General features: G+C 40.4%; 1 pseudogene; it reads left to right on the top strand.

Moving 5' to 3' along the window:
- The first annotated feature begins 4,788 nt into the window (after window positions 1-4,788).
- On the top strand, window positions 4,789-20,912 carry LOC126085698 (DNA damage-regulated autophagy modulator protein 1-like; annotated as a pseudogene).
- The last annotated feature ends 2,104 nt before the right edge of the window (window positions 20,913-23,016 follow it).

The raw sequence follows: 23,016 nt of genomic DNA, 5'->3' as shown, positions 1-23,016 counted from the left end.
ATCCAGAACTCTGCTGCAAGGGAGTCTGAGAACTGTAACTTGTAGCTTTTCACACTTTACTATAGGAAGACACACTAAGAGTGCCTAGAAGTTCGGCACCAGTCTGGCTGTCTTTATTTCCCAGGAACAAAGGGCTGCCAAAACAAAGTACTGCAAAGTGAGTGGCTTTAAAGAAATTTATTTTCTGAGTTCTCAAGGCTAGAAGTTGGATTCGGGGTGTCAGCAGAGCTGTGCTCTTTTTCAGCTCTAGAAGAAGATAATAGTCTTTCAGCTTCTGGTAGGCCCAGGTGTTTCCTTGGCTTCCTTGGATGCAGATGGATTCTCACATGGTGTCTTCCCCTGTGTTTGACTCCCTGTCTCTGTTCTCTCCTTTTGTAAGACACCACTCAAAGGGTAAGGATTATGATCCACCCTACTCTGATAAAACTTAACTGATAATTTTCCCAAATATGGTCACATCCACAGGTACAGGGATTAGGATTTCAACATATCTTTTGTTGGGGAGGTGGGAAGGGGGACAATTCAGTCCATAACACTCCATCATCCAGCCCCCCCAAATTCCACATTATTTCCACATGCAAAATACATTTATCCCACCCAGCATCTCCAAAAGTCTTAACCCATTCCAGCATCAGCTCTAAATCCAAAATGTTATTATCTAAACCAGGTATGGGTGAGACTCTGGTATGGTCCATCGTGGGGCAAAATTCCTCTCCATCTGTGGACCTGTGAAACCTAGGATACAAGTTACCTGCTTCCAGAGTATAGTGGTGGAACAGGTGTAAGGTGGATATTCCCATTCAAAAAGGGAGAAATTGGAGCAACAGAAAGGGTCACAGGTACCAAAGCAAGTCCAAAACTCATGAGGGTAAATTTCATTAGATTTCAAGTGTTGAAAATAGTTCTCTGTTGTCCATCTGTGTGGTAGTCTCACCCTCCAGACTCTGGGTGACTTTGAGTGGTAGCCCTATTCTCCTAGCCTACTGGGGCAGTGACTTCACTCTTTTTTGGCAGTATAATGAACATTTTAAATATATATGCCTTTTTATATATATGGAATTTCATTTCCCGTGGAAATGTTAAATTAAGCACCAAGATATATGCCAAAGGAAGTTTACTGCAGTGTAAGGGCACATTACTGAGGCATTAGGAGCCCTGGTGGTGCAGTGGTTAAGCACTCAGAGGTTCAAACCCACCAACTGGGAACAGGAGAAAGATGTGACAGTCAGCTTCTGTAAAGATTACGGCCTTGGCAATCCAATGGGGCAGTTCTACTCTGTCCTATAGGGCTGCTACGAGTCAGAGTCAGCTCAGTGGCAGTGGGTTTTTTTGGTTTGATTATCTACTCAGCATCATGTTTGTGTTTCAGGGCCCCCTTGAACACAACCCTAACCCTAGGCCTATTCCAAGTGGTCTCTATTCCTAAAGAGGAATTCAGTTGGATGGTACTAAAGAGCAAAGTAAAAGAGGTTGGTGCTCTAAAGGAAGTTGATGCTGTTAACTAACCCAGGACTGGGAAGGAAAGTATAGAGGGTGGATATGGAAGGGTCCAAGAAGCCAGGTGGGTCTTATATGGGAACTGTATGGGGGATGGCTATGTGAGTATCTAGGAGAACTGACCATTAAGAGCCCAGGCTTTGGGGAAAGCCTCAATGGCAGCGTCCAAACTATAACAGGAGGGTTAGCCGTATCAGTCACAGCTACTATGGGTTAACTTCCAGATTTCTCCCATTTTCCTGGATCAAGAAACATATTTTTGAAAGGAAAGGGGTTAACCATACCAAGACAACCAGCATAAACTGGGACATATGGTCAGCCAATTGATAATGGATTTCTTATCTACCTTGGCAAACAGGGCAAACAGGAATGAATATGGATATTATTTTAATAGAAAAAGTCAGTGTTACATTTCTTGTATCTTGAGTGTCATGGAGCAATTTGTATAATTAAATTTTTAATAGCAAAAAAATTATAAGCCTAAATATCTTAATTTATTAACTCAATTATAAAATTATCTACACCCATTATAAAAACTTAAGTAAATTTGTATGTACAGACATGGAAAGATAACTGCAATGTATTATTGAGGAAAGGAAGCCATGAAAAAACTAGAAAAGGTTTTCTGGTTTTGTGCTGTCATCTTGCCTGTATTGAAACTGTTTTCCAGAATTCCATACAAATTTACTTGGGAGGCAGAGATAAAACGTTAGATGTTAGTTACTCTCTGAAGGCCCTCATGGTTAGATAAATTAGATAGGGCATCTTATCTGCATTATCACTACTTTTAGGATTCCAATTTATAAATCTTAACCAAATGTTAACTGCATCTCAATATTCATTTTTTTTTGTATTTTTTTTAATTAATTTTTATTAAGCTTCAAGTGAACATTTACCATTCCAATCAGTCTGTCACATGTAGGTTTACATACATCTTACTCCCTTCTCCCACTTGCTCTCCCCCTATTGAGTCAGCCCTTTCAGTCTCTTGTTTCGTGCCAATTTTGCCATCTTCCCTCTCTATCTTCCCATCCCCCCTCCAGTCAAGAGTTGCCAACACTCGTCTCAAGTGTCCACCTAATTTAATTGGCTCACTCTTCATCAGCATCTCTCTCCCCCCCACTGACCAGTCCTTTTCATGCCTGATGAGTTGTCTTCGGGGATGGTTCCTGTCCTGTGCCATCAGAAGTTCTGGGGAGCATTGTCTCTGGGATTCCTCTAGTTGCATGCATATCATTAGGTATGGTCTTTTTATGAGAATTTGGGGTCTGTATCCCATTGGCCTCCTGCTCCCTCAGGAGTTGTCTGTTGTGCTCCCTAGCAGGGCAGACATCGATTGTGGCCGGGCACCAACTAGTTCTTCTGGTCTCAGGATAATGTAGGTCTCTGGTTCATGTGGCCCTTTCTGTCTCTTGGGTTCTTAGTTGTCGTGTGGCCTTGGTATTCTTCCTTTGCCTTTGCTCCAGGTGGGTTGAGACCAATTGATGTATCTTAGATGGCCGCTTGTTGGCATTTAGGACCCCAGGCGCCACAATTCAAAGTGGGATGCAGAATGTTTTCATAATAGAATTATTTTGCCCGTTGACTTAGAAGTCTCCTCAAACCATGTTCCCCAGACCCCAGCCCCTGCTCCACTGACCTTTGAAGCTTTCATTTTATCCTGGAAACCTCTTTGCTTTTAGACCAGTCCAATTAGGCTGACCTTCCTTGTATTGTGTGTTGTCTTTCCCTTCACCCAAAGCAGTTCTTATCTACTGATTGATCAATAAAAAACCCTCTCCTTCCCTCCCTCCCTCCGCCCTTTGTAACCACAAAAGTATGTGTTCTTCTCCGTTTTTTCTATTTCTCAAGATCTTATAATAGAGGTCTTATACAATATTTGTCCTTTTGCCTCTGACTCATTTCGCTCAGCATAATGCCTTCCAGATTCCTCGATGTTATGAAATGTTTCAGAGATTCGTCACTGTTCTTTATCGATGCGTAGTATTCCATTGTGTGAATATACCACAATTTATTTACCCATTCATCCGTTGACGGACACCTTGGTTGCTTCCAGCTTTTTGCTATTGTAAACAGAGCTGCAATAAACATGGGTGTGCATATATCTGTTTGTGTGAAGGCTCTTGTATCTCTAGGGTATATTCCAAGGAGTGGGATTTCTGGGTTGTATGGTAGTTCTATTTCTAACTGTTTAAGATAACGCCAGATGGATTTCCAAAGTGGTTGTACCATTTTACATTCCCACCAGCAGTGTATGAGAGTTCCAATCTCTCCGCAGCCTCTCCAACATTTATTATTTTGTGTTTTTTGGATTAATGTCAGCCTTGTTGGAGTGAGATGGAATCTCATCGTAGTTTTAATTTGCATTTCTCTAATGGCTAATGATCGGGAGCATTTTCTCATGTATCTGTTGGCTGCCTGAATATCTTCTTTCTTTGCCCACTTCTTGACTGGGTTGTTTGTCTTTTTGTGGTTGAGTTTTGACAGAATCATGTAGATTTTAGAGATCAGGCGCTGGTCTGAGATGTCATAGCTGAATATTCTTTCCCAGTCTGTAGGCGGTCTTTTTACTGTTTTGGTGAAGTCTTTAGATGAGCATAGGTGTTTGATTTTTAGGAGCTCCCAGTTATCTGGTTTCTTTTTTTTTTTTTTTGAAGATTTTTAAGCTAACCACACATTAATGGTACAAAAAACTCCATCATGGAATAATCTGACAATGTCTCAAAAGCATTTTTCTTTGCAAGCTTCTTCACAGTCTTTTTTTTAGTATAGTCCAGTCCCCTGGCGATCTACTTCCATAAGATTATTGTGTGCCGTCAAAATGACCCTATATGACAGAGTAGAAGTGCCCCATAGGGTTTCCTAGGCTGTAATCTTTAAGAGAAGAGCCCTGATGGCGCAGTAGTTAAGCTCTCAGCAGCTAACCAAAAGGGCAGTTCGAACCCACCGGCAGCTCCGAGAGAGAAAAGAGCTGGCAATCTGCTCCCATAAAATTAATGCCCTTGGAAACTCTGTGGGGCAGCTCTACTATGTCCTATAGGGTCTCTATGAGTCGGAATCGACTCGACGGCACTGGGTTGTTGGGTGGGAAACCCTATATGGCAGTTGTACTCTGTTCTGCAGGGTCTCTATGAGTCGTAATCAATTTGATAACAACAATCTTAACCACTGCACCACCAGGGATCCTTTCCACATGATTACTGCCATTGAAAAGCCTACTGAATGTTGTTTTGCTCTGAAACACCATGAGGCTGAATTGAGAAGGCAACGGGTTAGTCTCCACTTCAGAACATGGCATATAAAATTGCATCCAATAAGGAATTCACCCTTTGTAAAGCTCTTGAAAGAGTCATCTCTACTTTTAGTATTATGAATGTCCAGTATACGATTTTAGAATCTAAAAGGTAATTGCAGTCAGCTCTGACAATTACAAGCAGTATACACTACAGTTGTTTCAGTTACTCTGCTTTTGCCTAGAGAATATTTTTAACCACTCTTCCAATTTCTGGTGGAATATGACCACTTATTTTTTAAGTCTCATTTCCCGGGAACAATTTCATAGCTTCCACCTAATTATCACCCTCACTTTTTAAAATGATTGTTTCCTAATTTCAACTACGACTTCATTTCACATAAAAATCTTCGAGTTTGAAGTAGCTTCCTGTTACTGATTTTTGTAGAGGTGGATCTTTTATGATCCTGGCACTACTGCAGGTCATATTTTTCTACTACTAATACAATTGACATCTAATCAATGAGTTTTCAAAGAGTCTGAACAAAAACATAATTCTTGTGTGAATTTTCTGTATTAATCCAGTGCTAGCCTCAGTCTTAGTCATTTTTACATAATGATTACCTCAGCTTTATGTTTATATGCAGTGAAACCTGTGAGAGCCGGAATTCGACGGGACTGCCTTGTTTTTCCAGGTCTCACAAGTTTTCTGTCTTTGACAGGGTGCAGTCTTACCATTTTTCTATCACTCGTCTTAGTGGAAAATATTTGAGTTTTCCTTCTCTGACAGATTTCCGCCTTACACAGGTTCCACCTTTCACAGCTTTTACTACACAGAAAAAAAATCAACCCCTTATGAATACGGTTTCAAATCTTCAGGGTCTGCACAGTAATCCTAATACATTTTTGCTTTGTCACCATTACACTATTAATCAGGAAAGGATAGATTATGCTGTGACATCAAACAATGCCCAAAATCTCAGTGGTTTACAAAAACAAAGGTTTATTTCTACCTCACTCTATGTGCCCATCACAGGTCAGCTATAGCTCTGCTGCATGTCCCGTTCACACTGGAACCCAGGCTGATGGAACAACCCCTATCATTGGGACAGAGGAAAAGGGGACATAGTGATCTATGATCTAGCTCTTAACTTTTTTGTCCAGAAGTGACACATGTCACTTCCACTCACATTCATAACTGAAGCAATTCCTAAGGCCAAGCCTGCCATCAAGGAAGTGAGAATACATAATCCTCCCCTATGAAATGGCAGGAAATAGTGGGGGACGCTAATATATTCCACCACAATTATTTCCTCCTTCTCTGGCCAAAAAATAAAAAAATTTTACATAAACATCTCAATACCCAGGTTTTAGTAAAAGAAAAATGATTTGATATTTTGTTATATATTTTTTTAAGAGTCACAGAATGTTAATGTTGGAAGTGACCTTAGACAGAGTCCAGCTCAAGCTACTTGTTCTTCAAATAAGGATATCAATACTCAGGGAGAAAACTGTAACAGGCCCGTGTCTAACTTACAATTAGACAAACAACTGAGGCTAGAATCCAGGTCTCCCAACTCAGTGGAATGCTGGTTCTACCACATAGAGCTTTGTTGCCAAAACTACATGAAGATGATGAACTTTTTAGTAGACAAGAGTATATGTTATTCAGTACATAAAAAGTGGCTACAGACAACATTTAAACATTTGGAAAAAATAAAGACTGAACTCGTTTGGTGCCGTGGAGTTGGTTCCAAATCACAGCCACCCTATGTACAACCAAACCTAAAGGCTGCCCAGTCCTGTGCCATCCTCACAATGGTTGCTGTTTCAGCCCCTTGTTGCAGCCACTGTGTCAATCATCTCGTTGAGGGTCTTTCTGTTTTTCGGTGACTCTCTACCTTACCAAGCATGATGACATTCTCCAGAGACCCGTCCCTCCTGATAACATGTCCAAAGTACAAGGACAAACCTCGCCATCCTCACCTCTAAGGAGCATTCTGGCTGTACTTCTTCCAGAACAGATTTATCGGTTCTACTGGCAGTCCATGGTATATTCAATTTTCTTCACCAACACGTAATTCAAAGGCATCAATCAATTTTTACTTATTACTGTACTGCCAGGAACTCAAACCAAACCGGCTAAAGAGGAACTTTATTGACTTGTGTAACTGACAAATTAAGGGATAAAGCTAACTTTAAGCATGAATCTTGAGGCTCAAATGATATCGTTAGGATCCTTGTATCTCCATCTCTTATTTCCTTTGGGTTGGTCTCCATCTTACACAATCTTCTCATGTCATTGCTGCACCAGGCGTACATTCTAGAAGTGTATCCATCTCAGCCAAAAGAGACCCTTTTAATCGATCATTCTGGCAACAGAGGAAATCTTCCCATTTACTGGGCTTGAGTCATGTGTCTATCCTTCAACCAATCACTATGGGCAGAGGAAAGGAGTGTCCTGATTGGTTACACCAGGGTCATTTGAGGTCTGACCCACACAAACTATCTGCATTAAGGCAGGAGGAAAGGCTCGTTTCCAAAGGAAAAACCAGGCTACTGTTTCCACAAAAAAAAAAAAAAAAAAAAGGAAAGGAAAGGCAAAAGCAATAAATGTCCCTCATAGCTCCTGGTTGCTCTAATTCTCTGGGAAAAACAGGAAATTACAGTAAATTTTATATTTTAAAAAGTTACCTCCTTATAATCCATAAAATGGATTTGATAAATAGGTGTACAGTGGAAAATACTGTATGGGAATGATTACTGTAAGAAAATTTAGTATAAGCACGGTGAGCTTTTCTGGAGAATCAAAAAACTCTGAATGGGAGGATCGAATGTAAATCGAGAATGATAAAATATAAAATATGTGTGATTTTAAAAAGAGCCTGTTTTTCTTTGGAAGGCATCCACATATTTTCCTACTGTTCCCCTCCCACACACTGCCATCACCAACCATTGTTAAAATTTGTGGAATTTTCTAGGAGCAAAGCAATTCCTCTTCTTGTTGCTATTGTTCTCAGGTGTTTTGCTAGTAAGAAAATAGAGCACCAGTTTTTTTGTTTGTTTATTGTTGTTGTTCTGTTTTGACAGAGCATCCTGGAAAGCTTAGAAATCACTTGGCAGGACAAGAGCAGATTTTAAACCAGTATTTCCGTTGCTGGCACCCAATTCTCCACTTTAATTTTCTGCTTCAGTGTTCCAAAAATCTTGTTCCAAATCACGTGAGGTGCAAATTATTGTCTATCTCATTACAGATTTCCTTCAGAGAATGAGGTAAAGATGCACTATTTTTAGATGCTATACTTAACCAGTAAGATGACCTTCAGGATTTGTGTTGATATTTAAAATAAAAAAATGAACAAAGCAAAAATAGCTTACATCTTTGTTCCCTAGAGGATGGTGGCATCTTGGAAGTCAACAAGAATCTTAGTCAGCCCTTCATTTCAAATTAGTCCAAAGAAAGCATGTAAGTTGCTGTGCTGAGAGAGTGAATCTTTCTTCTGCAGTCACCTGAATGATTTTCCAGAACAAACTAAATGCCTCCCCCACCATCATACTCTTTAGCATAAGAGCTGTGAAAGCAAACATCAATTTCAGAATTTTAGTAGATACCTTTTTACACTTAAAAATGAAGTTATACCATATAGCCTAAGATTTAACATTCTTAATATAAGTAAATATGCATAGGTACCTATTCTAAATAATTTGAAGAGAATGCAAAATAGGAATTCTTGAGTCAAAACAGTTGTTTGTTACTATACCCAGTGCCATCGAGTCGATTCCGACTCATAGCGACCCTACAGAACAGAATAGAACTGCCCCATAGAGTTTCCAAGGAGCGCCTGGCAGATTCGAACTGCCAGCACTTTGGTTAGCAGCCGTAGCACTTAACCACTATGCCACCAGGGTTTCCTTATTACTATAATGCCAGGAATGTTATACTTCAAAAATTATTTACATAATTAAAGGTGAGTAGAGAAGGGGCTGGGTTTGTGGTGGGAAGCTGATCAAAGGATGTTTTTTCATTTTGTAGTAATAGTACGTAAACAATTAAGTACTGTTAGACTTGTCTGATATAAATATCCTTGAATGCAACAAAATGTTCTCGACCAAATTTTCCACACTTTTGTAAACAGTGTTGGTGAAGTGTGAGGTCTTTTTAGTCTCTTTTGGTGGTAGGGCCAGATACTCAATCTAGGGGACATTTCTGGTTTTACCACTCAGCACCCATTTTTCCCTTCTTCTGGTTTTAGCATGTCAATTTTTGGGAAAATGGAAAGAACCTCCCTTCTGGTGTAGCATTGTTTTGACTGTCAGTCAAAGTCACTCCCCTAATCAGTAAATATGCATAGGCCCCTATTCTAATTAATTTGAAAGGACTGCAAAAAATCATGATTTTCAGTATAACAGGGTGCCAAGACATACCTATTGAGAATCACTGCTCTATTTTCTGCATCTTCTCTCTGCCTCACTGAAAAACGGACCTCTTTTTTACTCAATTTCTGTTTCTGCATAACTTGGGTTTGCCGTGGCCCTTCATGACCCCATCTACCTCACGCATTATATTGGCTATAGCTTTGTATTAGTCAGTTTTTGCTGCAATAACAAACAACCCCAATATCTCAGTGGCTTACAGCGACAAACATTTATTTTGTTCTCCCATCACCAGAGGGCTGCAGGCTAGCTGCAGCTCTGCTAGACTCTGCTGGCCTCCACAAGTGTTCTCACTGCAGGACTCAGGCTGAAATAGTAGCTACTATCTGGAACATGCTGTTCTCATGAAAGAGAGCAGAAAGGAGCAAGAGAGGCAATCAAAGCCCATCGGCACCTTCAAAGCTTCTGCTCTGACATGGTATACATCATGTGTACTTGCTTTCATTGGCCATGGCAAGTCACATGGCCAAGCCCAAAGTCAGTGGGCAGGAAGAACACCGCACCTACACACAACATTGCAAAGGCGGAGATGGAACAAGCAATTGTGACCAAATAATAATTTACCACAGACCTTTCTGTTAAAGTCTTATTTCCTCATTGCAAGTTCAAATTCTGAGAATGGCTGGTTGGCTCCCCTCATCTGTTTGAGTCTAGCCATTCCACAAATCACTAGTCAGCCCAGAGAATGGCTGCCCTTTGATTAAATACTCTTATCTAATCAGCTGTGCTGGGGGCAAATTCAGCAGGGTTAGCAAGACGGGATATTTTACTTTGAAGAAACTGTGATTCAAATCTCTAATAAATAGACCTTGAAAACAATGAGAAATGGGGCAGGGTTAGGTGTGAGTTTTGCAAATGTGTAAGCAACTAGAGATAGAAATCAGCTTCAAAGTGCCTAAATTTCTTAAGGAATAAATTAACAGAGAAAGAATAATATAAAGCAATTGTATATATGCATTACAGACTATTTAATTAAAAAACCCAAAAACCCAGTGCCGTCGAGTCGATTCCGACTCATAGCGACCCTATAGGACAGAGTAGAACTGCCCCGTAGAGTTTCCAAGGAGCTTCTGGCGGATTCGAACTACTGGCCCTATTTAATTTAGACACTAAAAAAAGGGCTTGGTTTATGTTTTGCTGGTTGGTGGTTTCCCAAAGTTTATTTGAAAAGTTTATAGTTAATTGGGAAAATAATAACTTAATTTACTATCGTAAATTCAGTTTTAACTTATATTACAAAAGGTCACCTTTTCTTTTTTTAACTTCAACAATCCTCTGATGGCTTCTGGTTCTAGTCGAATTTTAGCATGTTTGTTGCCCCCGCTTTCGTCTTAAAGCCATATTGAAATGATAGCAAACAAGTGTGGGTCCTCCGGCAAAATGGCAAATCCAGAATTTGTGCCAAACACATAGAAATCACAGATAAAATATGAGAAGGTAAAACTAAAAACTTACAGCTGAGCTCAAAAGCATCCCCACAGAGCCTCAATGGAATAATGAACATGTTAAGTTGTAAGTGGCGCTGAAGCCATTTCCTGCTGAGCTTTGGGGCTGGAAGCAGACAGTGGTGACAAGGGTTCTGTTTGTGGGTGGGTGGATCAATGCCCGAAGCCAGAGGCTCAGGAAGGATTTCCTCACTCATGAAACAGGCTAAAAACAAAGCAAATAAAAAATGCTGTCTCCCTGTTGCTTGGGTCTAAGAATTTAAAGCATCGTGGGAAGCAATGGACCTTAGGAAGGTGGGAAGGAAAGGCAGAGCCATGTGACTAGTAACTGACCCATGGCTACTTAGTGACTGTATCTGTAATATCCCAAATGTCAGCATGGAACAGGGCCCCCCAAACTACAGACTGGGGGCCTAGGGGACAGGAATATGTAAATGAAAGACCAGAAAACAGAGAAAGAGAGAGACTCCTACTTATAATCATCCTGCAAATTGACTGAAACATGTTGACTGTATAAAAACTCAGGAATTCTACACAAGAAAAAAGCACCTTTTGGTAACTGCTATGGCATATATAATTTTGAAACAAACAAAAAATATATGTGTAGGCAAGGCATATATGTACTAAAAAAAAATAGGTAGGCATATATGTGTATTAAAAAAAAAATCAGACCTGTTGCCGTTGAGTTAACTCCAACTCATCACAACCCTATAGGACAGAGTAGAACTGCCCCATAAGGTTTCCAAAGAGCAGCTGGTGGATTTGAACTGCCGACCTTTTGATTAGCAGTCATAGGTCTTACCCACTGTGCCACCAAGGCTCCATATGTGTATAGATATGTATATATGTGTGTATATATAGGTATATGCATGTGTATATGTATATACATATGCATCTATGTGACTGTATGCACATATGTGTGTATATATATATAATAAAGCACATGGGGGCACAGTTATGAAAACTTCTTAGACATAGTACCTTAAACACCGCAAGGGAGTGGATTTCTGGATTTGAAGAATTAGGACCATAACTTTGTGGGACATCTCAGTCAATTGGCGTAATATAGTTCATAAATTTATTTTCTACATCTTAATTTAGTGAGTAGTGTCTGGGGTCTTAAAAGCTTGTGAGTGGCCATCTAAGATACAATTATTGGTATCTACTGTTTTGAACCAAAAGAGAAAGAAGGAAACCAAAGATTTGAAGAAACTAGTCTATAGGACAAATAGTCTATACAAACCATGGCCTCACTGACCCTGAGACCAGAAGAACGAGATGGTGCCTGGCTACCACTATCAACCATTCTAATCAGGGCCACAATACAGGGACCCTGACAGAATGGGAGAAAAATGTGGAACAGAACTTCAAATTCCTTAAAAAAAAAAAAAAAAAGACCTCCCGTCCCATACTGGTTGAGAGTGGAGGATTTCCTGAGACTATTGCCCTGAGATACTCTTCAAACCTTGAACTGAAACTAACCCTTGAAGTCCTCTTGTAGCTAAATAACAAATTGGCTCAAAAAATAATATCACTTGTAAGTACTGTGCTCCTTTAAAAAATTACCTGTATGTAATAAATCTTACCAAAGATGTAAAAGACCTATACAAAGAAAACTACAAAGCACTACTACAAGAAATTAAAAAGGACATACTTAAGTGGAAAAACATACCGTGCTCATGGATAGGAAGACTTAACATAGTAAAAATGTCTATTCTACCAAAAGCCATCTATACATACAATGCACTTCCGATCCAAATTCCAATGTCATTTTTTAAGGTGATAGAGAAACAAATCACCAACTTCATATGGAAGGGAAAGAAGCCTCGGATAAGCAAAGCATTACTGAAAAAGAAGAAGAAAGTGGGAGGCCTCACTCTACCTGATTTCAGAACCTATTATACAGCCACAGTAGTCAAAACAGCCTGGTACTGGTACAACAACAGACACATAGACCAGTGGAACAGAATTGAGAACCCAGATATAAATCCATCCACATATGAGCAGCTGATATTTGACAAAGGCCCAGTGTCAGTTAATTGGGGAAAAGATAGTCTTTTTAACAAATGATGCTGGCATAACTGGATATCCATTTGCAAAAAAATGAAACAGGACCCATAGCTCACACCATGCACAAAAACTAACTCCAAGTGAATCAAAGACCTAAACATAAAGACTAAAACGATAAAGATCATGGAAGAAAAAATAGGGACAACGTTAGGAGCCCTAATACAAGGTATAAACAGAATACAAAACATTACCAAAAATGACGAAGAGAAACCAGATAACTGGGAACTCCTAAAAATCAAACACCTATGCTCATCTAAAGAGTTCACCAAAACAGTAAAAAGACCACCTACAGACTGGGAAAGAATTTTCAGCTATGACATCTCCGACCAGCGCCTGATCTCTAAAATCTACATGATTCTGTCAAAACTCAACCACAAAAAGACAAACAACCCAATCAAGAAGTGGGCAAAGGATATGAACACACACTTCACTAAAGAAGATATTCAGGCAGCTAACAGATACATGAGAAAATGCTCTCGATCATTAGCCATTAGAGAAATGCAAATTAAAACTACCATGAGATTCCATCTCATTCCAACAAGGCTGGCATTAATCCAAAAAACACAAAATAATAAATGTTGGAGAGGCTGCGGAGAGATTGGAACTCTTATACACTGCTGGTGGGAATGTAAAATGGTACAACCACTTTGGAAATCTATCTGGCGTTATCTTAAACAGTTAGAAATAGAACTACCATACAACCCAGAAATCCCACTCCTTGGAATATACCCTAGAGATACAAGAGCCTTTATACAAACGGATATATGCACACCCATGTTTATTGCAGCTCTGTTTACAATAGCAAAAAGCTGGAAGCAACCAAGGTGTCCATCAATGGATGAATGGTTAAATAAATTGTGGTATATTCACACAATGGAATACTACGCATCGATAAAGAACAGTGACGAATCTGTGAAACATTTCATAACGTGGAGGAACCTGGAAGGCATTATGCTGAGCGAAATGAGTCAGAGGCAAAAGGACAAATATCGTATAAGACCACTATTATAAGACCTTGAGAAATAGTATAAACTGAGAAGAACACATACTTTTGTGGTTACGAGGTGGGGAGGGAAGGAGGGTGGGAGAGGGTTTTTTACTGATTAATTAGTAGATAAGAACTGCTTTAGGTGAAGGGAAGGACAATACTCAATACATGAAAGGTCAGCTCAAATGGACTGGACTGGACCAAAAGCAAAGAAGTTTCCGGGATAAACTGAATACTCCAAAGTTCAGCGGAGCAAGGGCGGGGGTTTGGGGACTATGGCTTAAGGGGACTTCTAAGTCAATTGGCAAAACAATTCTATTATGAAAACATTCTATATCCCACTTTGAAATGTGGCATCTGGGGTCTTAAATGCTAACAAGCAGCCACCTAAGATGCATCAATTGGTCTCAACCCACCTGGAGCAAAGGAGAATGAAGAACACCAAGGTCACACGATAACTAAGAGCCCAAGAGACAGAAAGGGGCACATGAACTAGAACTTACATCATCCTGAGACCAGAACTAGATGGTGCCCGGCTACAACCGATGACTGCCCTGGCAGGGAGCACATCAGAGAACCCCTGAGGGAGCAGGAGATCAGTGGGATGCAGACCCCAAATTCTCACAAAAAGACCATACTTAATCGTCTGACTGAGACTAGAGGAATCCCGGCGGTCATGGTCCTCAAACCTTCTGTTGGCACAGGACAGGAACCATTCCTGAAGACAACTCAGCAGTCATGAAAGGGACTGGACCGTGGGTAGGAGAGAGATGCTGATGAGGAGTGAGCTAATGATATCAGGTGGACACTTGAGACTGTGTTGGCATCTCCTGCCTGGAGGGGGGATGGGAGGATAGAGAGAGAGGGAAGCTGGCAAAATTGTCACGAAAGGAGAGACTGGAAGGGCTGACTCATTAGGGGGAGAGCAAGTGGGAGAACGGAGTAAGGTGTATATAAACTTATATGTGACAGTCTGACTTGATTTGTAAACGTTCACTTGAAGCTCAATAAAAGTTAATTAGAAAAAAAAATTACCTGTATGAGACCAAATGGTCAACAATTACTTTAAAACAAAAATGAGAATGTAAGGGGCAGGGAAATTAGATTAATGGAGGTGGAACAACCAGAACAGAAATAATGAGAATGTTCACACATTGTAAAGAATGTAACCAATGTCACTGAACAAGTTGTGTAGAAATAGTTGAATAGAAACCTAATCTGCTGTGTAAACCTTCACTGAAAGCACAATGAAACGTTCCTTAAAAAAGAAAAAGAAAAAAAAAACACTCAGGAATTCATAATATGAGAGAGTGAGCAAGAGAATTAGACAACATTTCTTACTCTGGAAATTGGTAACTATAGGAAAACAGATGCTTACCCTGATTTTTTTATATGAACATATTTTAGAGTAAACAATTGCTGAGCAGAAGGAAAGTTTTTTCTTACACAAGAATCCACCTATTAAGTATTTAATGAAAGCTAGAATTCATTTTGAAACTTTCATGAATTAAAGCATTAGATTATGGCTTGACAGGGAGTCCAAGGATGAAGAGCTCCCACTGTCACCGCTTGAACCACGGAGCTAGTTTATCTTATCATTACTAAACATGGCGCAGTGAGCCACTGTGCACCTCTGATATGATGCAACATGAAGCACGCAGCGTTGTTGTTGTTAGATGCCATTGAGTCTTGACTCACAGTGACCGTGTGCACAACAGAACAAAACGATGCCCAGTCCTGTGCCGTCCTCACAATCGTTGCTATGTTTGAGCCGATCGTTGCAGCCACTATGTCAATCCATCTCATTGAGGGTCTTCCTCTTTTTTGCTGACGCTTTACTTTACCAAGCATGATGTCCTTCTCCAGGGATAACATGTCCAAAGTATGTGAAACGAAGTCTCTCGCCATCCTTGCTTCTAAGGAGCATTCTGGCTGTACTTCCTCCTAGACAGATTGTTCATTCTTCTAGCAGTCCATGGTATAAAATACCACGGCTTGGGTCAGGCACACCTTAGTCCTCAGAGTGACATCTTTGCTTTTTAACACGTGAAAGAGGTCGTTTGCCGCAGATTTGCCCAATGCAATATGTCATTTGATTTCTTGACTGCTGCTTCCATGGGAGGAGCCCTGGTGGCACAGTGGTTAAAGCACTCATCCGCTAACCAAAAGGTTGGCAGTTCAAACCCACCAGCCACTCCACGGGAGAAAGATGAGGCAGTCTGCTTCCATAAATATTTACACCCTTGGAAAGATGAGGCAGCTTGCTTCCATTAATATTTACAGCAGTTCTACTTAGCCCTACACTGTCACTATGAGTCAGTAGTGTAGATCCAAGTAAAATGAAATCCTTGACAACTTCAATATTTTTTCCATTTATCATGATGTTGCCTATTGGTCCAGTTGTGAGGATTTTTGTTTTCTTTACGTTGAGGTGTAATCCATACCTGTATGTTGCAGATTGTTACTGAGTCTTCCTCCAATCTTGATGTGCCATTCGTCTTCATAGAGTCCAGCTTCTGAGATTATTTGCTTAGCATACAGATTAAATAAGTGTGGTGAAAGGATACAACCATGATGCACACCTTTCCTGACTTTAAACTACGAAGCGTTCCTTTGTTCAGTTCAAAGAACCAACCCTTGGTCTATGTACAGGTTCCACATGAGCAAAATTAAGTGCTTTGGAATTCCCATTCTTTGCAATGTATTCCATAATTTGTTATGATCCACACAGTCGAATGTCTTTGCATAGTCAATAAAACACAGGTAAAAATCTTTCTGGTATTCTCTGCTTTCAGCCAAGATCCATCTGACATCAGCAATAATATCTCTCATTCCACGTCCTCTTCTGAATCCGGCTTGAATTTCTGGCAATTTTCTGTTGATGTACTGCTGCAATCTTCCTTGTATTATCTTCAGCAAAATTCTATTTGTGTATGATATTAATAATATTGTTTGATAATTTCCACATTCCATTGGATCACCTTTCTTTGGAATGGGTATATATATGGATCTTCCAGTTGGTTGTCCCAGTAGCTGTCTTCCAAATTTCTTGGCATAGACGAATGAGCAATTCCAGCTTTGCATCCATTTGTTGAAATATCTCAATTGGTAGTCCATCAATCCCTGGAGGTTTGTTTTTCAACGATGCCTTCAGTGCAGCTTGGACTTCTTCCTTCAATATTGTCAGCTCCTGATTATATGCTACCTACCTCTCTCTATATATATACCTCCTGAAATGGTTGAATATCAACCAATTCTTTTTGCTACAGTGACTCTGTGTATTCCTTCCATCTTCTTTTAATGCTTCCTGCATCATTCAACATTTTACCCATAAAATCTTTCAATATTGCAACTCAGGCTTGAATTTTTTCTTCAGTTCTTTCAGCTTGAGAAATGCCAAGCATGTCTTCCCTTTTGGTTTTCTACCTCCAGGTCTTTGCACATTTCATTATAATACTTTACTTTGTCTCCTCGAGCTGCCCTTTGAAATCTCCTGCTCAGCTCTTTTACTTCATCATTTCTTCCTCTCACTTAAGCTACTCTACATTCAAGAGCATGTTTCAAAGTCTCTTCTTACATCCATTTTGGTCTTTTCTTTCCTTCTTGTCCTTTTAATGACCTTTTGCTTTCTTCCTGTGTGATGTCCTTAATGTCGTTTCACAACTCACCTGGTCTTCGGTCATTAGTGTTCAACGTATCAAATCTACAGGCAATCTTGGATTACCAATGAGTTCCATTCCTAAATCAGTCTTTAAGTCAAATTTGTACATAAATTGAAACAGTTAGGTACAGTTCATATTTAACACCAGTTAGCCAAATGTTTATCCTAGTATATAGCATATACTGTACCTTTCTATGCACAAAAAAACTTCAAAGAAACAATTCCAGATATGCTAAATCACAAAGTAGCACCCGTTTGTTATCAGAACCATTATATGTACCTTGAATATGGAATTGGTTATTAACCACAGGTTCTACATAAGTTCATAACACAGGAACTGCCTGTATTCTTGAGATGGTCTCTAAAGTCAGGTGGGATATACTTCAGATTGTACTTTGTGGACTTGTTTTAATTTTTTTCGACTTCAACTTAGATTTGCATATGAGCAATTGATGCTTTGCTTTGGAGTCAGCCCCTGGCCTTGTTCTTACCGATGATATTGAATTTCTCCATAGCCTCCTTCCACAGATGTAGTCAATCTGATTCCTATATATTCCATCCAGCAAGGTCCACCTATATAGTTGTTGTTTATGTTTGAGCCTATTGTTGCAGCCACTATGTTGATCCATCTCATTGGATGGTATTTTGGATGAATAAGTCATTGGTCTTGTAAAATTCTGTCACTGGATCTCAGCATCATTTCTATCACCAAGGCCCTATTTTCCAACTACTGATCCTTCTTCTTTGTTTCCAACTTTTGCATTCCAATCACTGGTAATTATCAAAGCATCTTGATTACATGTTTGGTCAGAAGTTGGTAAAAATCTTCAATTTTTTTTATCTTCGACATTAGTGGTTGGTGTGTAGATTTGGAAATAAGGCTGGTCTTCCTTATTAAAAAAAAAAGAAAGAAAGAAAAGAAAACTAAACCCATTGTCATTGAATCAATTCTGATCCCTATAGGACAGAGATAGTAAAGATTACAAGGTTGTAATATTTATGGAAGCAGACTGCCACATCTTTCTCCAGTGGAGTGGCTGGTGGGTTCAAACCACTGACTGTTCAGTTTGCAGCTGAGCACTTAACCACTGCACCACCAGGGCTCCCTTGTAGGGATATGGACGTTATCCTATCACTGACAACGCTGTACTTCAGGATAGATCTTGAAACGTTCTTTTTCACGATGAATGCAATGTCCTTCCTCCTCATTTTGTCATTCCCAGCATAGTAGGCCATATGATTGTCTGATTCAAAAAGGCCAGTACCAGTCCATTTCAGCTCACTAATGCCTGGGATATCGATCTTCAAGGATTCTGTTTCATTTTTGACAACTTCCAATTTTCCTTAATTCATACTTCATACATTCTATGTTCCAAGTACTAATGGACATTTGTAGCTGTTTCTTCTCATTTTGAGTTGTGCCGCATCAGCAAATGAAGGGACCAAAAGTTTTACTCATTCCACATCATTAAGGTTAATTTACTTTGAGGAACTAGCTCTGGTTGCCAGTGGGCTAATCGTCAGCTGCTAACGGAAAAGTTGGCTGTTCCACCAGCTGCTCCACAGGATAAAGATGTGGCAATCTGCTTCAGTAAATATTAAAGCCTTAGAACAGTTTTTTGTTTTGTTTTGGGTAGTCACTACTTCGAGGAGGCAGCTCTTCCCCATTTGTATTTTGAGTGCCTTCCAACCTGAGGAGCTGACCTTCCAGCACCATTATCAGACAATGTTCTACTGGTGCCCATAAGTTTTCATTGGCTTTTTTTTTTTTTTTCCAGAAGTAAATAACCAGGTCCTTCTGACTAGTCAGTCTTAGTCCGGAAGCCCTGCTGAAACCTGTCCGCTATGGGTGACATTGCTGGTATTTGAAACACCGGTGGCATAGCTTCTAGCATGTTATACTGTTGTGTTAACCACTCAGCAAGCCACAACAGTGTAACAAACATGCAATACCCTTGGAGTATTTTTGCCCCCCCCCAAAAAAAAACTTAACCAGCATCTAATCAAGCCTCTAGAGCTCAAAACAGTATACTTTGACTACTAGCCTACATTTGGCAGTTCCAATCCACCCATCGGAACCTTGGAAGAAAGACCTATCTGTTTCAGTAAAGATTACAGCCAAGAAAGCCCTATGAATTTTTATTCTACTTTGCAACACATGGGGTTGCCATGAGTGGAATCGACTTCAAGGGCAATGGGTGTGGCTTGGTTTGGTTTAGTTTTCTTTGTGCTGGACAAGGAAAGCAAGGAAGCAAGCCAAGAGCTCTAGAATATGAACATTTTGTATTATAAGACAACCTAGGAGCCCTGATGGTGCACTGGTTAAGAGCTGCTGACCAAAAGGTCAGCAGTTCAAATCCACCAGCTGCTCCTTGGAAACCCTATGGGGCAGTTCTACTCTGTCCTATAGGGAATCGACCTGACTGCAATGGGTTTGGTTTGGTTTTTGGTTGGGACAACTTAATCTGTCTTTTCTAAAAGTCAATGGCATGAAAATAAGGCTGGTGGGGAGGAACGGAAATACTTAACTTAAGGGGCATAACAACCAAATGTAATGTATGCTTCTAATTTGAATCCTGATTCTAACAAAGTAACTGCAAAGAACAGACAAAAAACAAGGCCATCTCACCTGGCCACCTCTCCTCCAGCCGCCTGTCCCACCCCCCACCCCCTACCCCAGCCGTGGCGATGCCTCCCATCCAGCCAGCCGTCGCTGTCCACGCGGTGGCCAGGAGCAGCCCGTGCCCATCCCGTGCTTCTTGAAGGGAATGACATTCGTTTCCTTCCTCCTGGTGGTGACCTGGTCGTCCGTCGCCTTCATCAATTCCTGCTCTTGGGGCACTTCCACACTTTTCTCCCCTACATTGATGATACAGGAACGACACCTCCAGAAGGTGGTATTTTTGGGCTTATGATAAACTCTTCTGCATTTCTGGGTGCAGCCACTAGTACGCAAGATATAAAATAGTAGAGAAACAAAATCAAACTTGCTTTTTCTCCACTCCTGTCTTTAACCAGTGTTGTTAGTTTTAGGATTGATGGCATGTAGGGGAATGGATGTTGTAGCCAATTTTCGGGAACAACTTGTCCCAGTGGCCCATGATAGGGGTGCCCTTTTGCATTTGTCTTCTATGCTGTGTACACGCTCCTGAAATTGTCATCTCTTACCAGCCATGTCCCCACTGGATGGCCATTTCTGCCATTTCCTGTGTAGCTGTCCTCCCAGTGAGTGCCTGTGAGTCACCAATTTCTATAACCAAACTGGAGTGTAACCCAAAAGAAAAAAAAAAAAAAAAGACAAACCCTGTTGCTGTGGAGTCGATTCTGACTCAGCAACCCTGTAGGACAGAGTAGAACTGGTCCAAAATCCAAGGTGAGGGTGTGGATTCGAACTGCTGACCTTTTGGTTAGCAGCTGTAGCCCTTAACCAATTCACCACCAGGGCTCCTCCAAAAGAAGAGAATTGTGTATAACATGTTGTGAGTGGATAGTGGTCCTTTGGTTTTATTTTCTACTCCCTAACTGATCCAAGATTTCCAGAGTCGCACTCAAAGGGCATCCACAGAAATCAGTGATGACACCTAAGAAAAATTACATCTCAGCCAATGAATGTCGAAGTTTCTATAAGCGGTACAGAGAACACTGTTTTGACACCGACCTGATTCCAGTGCACCTGTGGCACATTAAGGGCTTGAATTTCATTAAGAAAGAATTCCCAATAGTTGTACTATTTCCACAGATGTGTTTTCCCAGAGAACCTAAGGAATTTATGACATTGGAGCAATGTTTTATCATTTTCTAAGTAGACACTTTTTTATATTAACAAATTTATACAGAAGAGACAAGGTGTTATAGAAAATGAAGAGTTTTTTTTTTTTTTAATAGGTTCTCTTTTATTTTGTGTGGTTTGTGGAAATACACTAAATGACAAATTTTAAACTTAGTTACATTCATTAAAAAATGAAGCCAAGCGGATATTCATTTTTAAGTTTTAGAGGATGAACTGTGAAGTTTTATATCATGAGCATATTTGTAAATTTCAAATTATAATGATCTCGTACTGAAACCATAAAGATTTGGTTAATCAATTAACACTAGCTGAGGTAATCTGATTTTTAGTTGAACTGAACTCAACAGCACTGGGTTTTTTAAGCAAAATGCTTCTATTGAGAGTCCTTAATGCCACTATCACACTAATGCTAAGTGAGCACCTAAGGCATTAGTTTTGAAAACCCTCTGCCCGGGTCTCTCTGCTCACAGGACTACAAATTTTACCCTTGCTGCTAATTGCAGTGCATAGTGAAAGTAATTCCATGAAGGACAGATTCACCAAGGCGGATTAGAAATAAGAAGCCTTATGATAACAGAGTGAAACAGGCAAGTGATTGGCTAACAGCAAAATCTCACTGAACTTCAGATAGGTGTCTTTGCTAGATGGGCAAGGAGGGAAAGTAGTCAGCATGTCACAGGCTCATGGATGGCAGGGCCATGAAAAAAGATTTTTGCTTAATACTAAACCAGTTGCTGTCGAGTCAGTTCTGACTCATAGAGACCCCATGTGTGTCAGAGTAGAACTGTGCTTTATAGGGTTTTTAGTGGGTGGTTTTTCAGAAGTACCTAACTAGGCCTTTCTTTGGAGGCACTTCTGGGTGGACTCGAACTGCCACTCTTTCAGTTAGCAGGCAAGGGTGCTAACTGTTTGTACCACCCAGGAATTCCTGCTTTATACTAAAGCTCTGCAAAAGCCAATCTATGAAAAATATTGAAAATACTATTTCTAAAAGCATTCTTTATTATTACTGACATAACTAAGAAACCGAAACTCAAGTCTTGATTTCTTTTATGCCAGTGAACATGTTGAAGAGAACAGACAAGGAGAAGGGTGGGGGGGAGGGGGCACAGAAGCTTCTGGGTTCAGGGTGCTGTTTATTTGTTCTTTCTTTAAATTCCTGTGGCTTGGTGTTCTCACATTATAGGGAGTGTGAGTAAGGCCCTTTGCTTTAAGCAGGACCTACAGACTTCACCTTTTCACCCTAATCATGAGTGACATGTGAAAAGGAAGTCATTCCAGGGGGAGAAGTGACACTTGAAATACAAGGCTTCGGTTTGAAACTTGAAGAGAAGGAACTCCCCTTCAAGGATCCCCCAGATCACAAACTTGTTTCTGGCCAAGTGGGACCAAACCTTGAGGGGATATAATACACAAGGACAGAGAAGCCCATTTAGACAGCCCTGGAGAGTATGTGGTGTCTCCTCAATAAGGACTCCTTGAGTGAGTAAAGGGGTGAGGCAGTGCATTCAGCGATCTCTGCACTGACAAACTGCATCTCCCTTTCGTGCCGAGCGAAGAACCAGATAACCATTTCTGGATCCATTGTCATTTGTAATAATGATGTGGATCCCCATTGTAGCACTGGAATGAAAGCTAGCAACAAAGCCTGTGTCAAACATTCATTATTCTGAAGAGGAAGAAGAACGCCACGTACTGTTTGTGTGGAACCAGTGATAGGATGAATCCATGGGTGTGTCTCGCTATGGACAGACTTTTGTTACCAGCGCTTCTCACAGTGCATTGGCATTCTTCATTTCCACATCTGTCTGCATGAAGAGAGTGAAAGTTCCCTGAGGGTTGCGTGCCTTAATCTTCATCTTTGTAACCCCAACATTTAACACAGTGCCTCCTGGAACA

This window comes from Elephas maximus, chromosome 11 (genome assembly GCF_024166365.1).
Source record: "Elephas maximus indicus isolate mEleMax1 chromosome 11, mEleMax1 primary haplotype, whole genome shotgun sequence".
Classification (NCBI taxonomy): domain Eukaryota; kingdom Metazoa; phylum Chordata; class Mammalia; order Proboscidea; family Elephantidae; genus Elephas; species Elephas maximus.
Note: the sequence above shows the minus strand (reverse complement) of the source record. Positions and strands in the feature narration are given on the sequence as shown.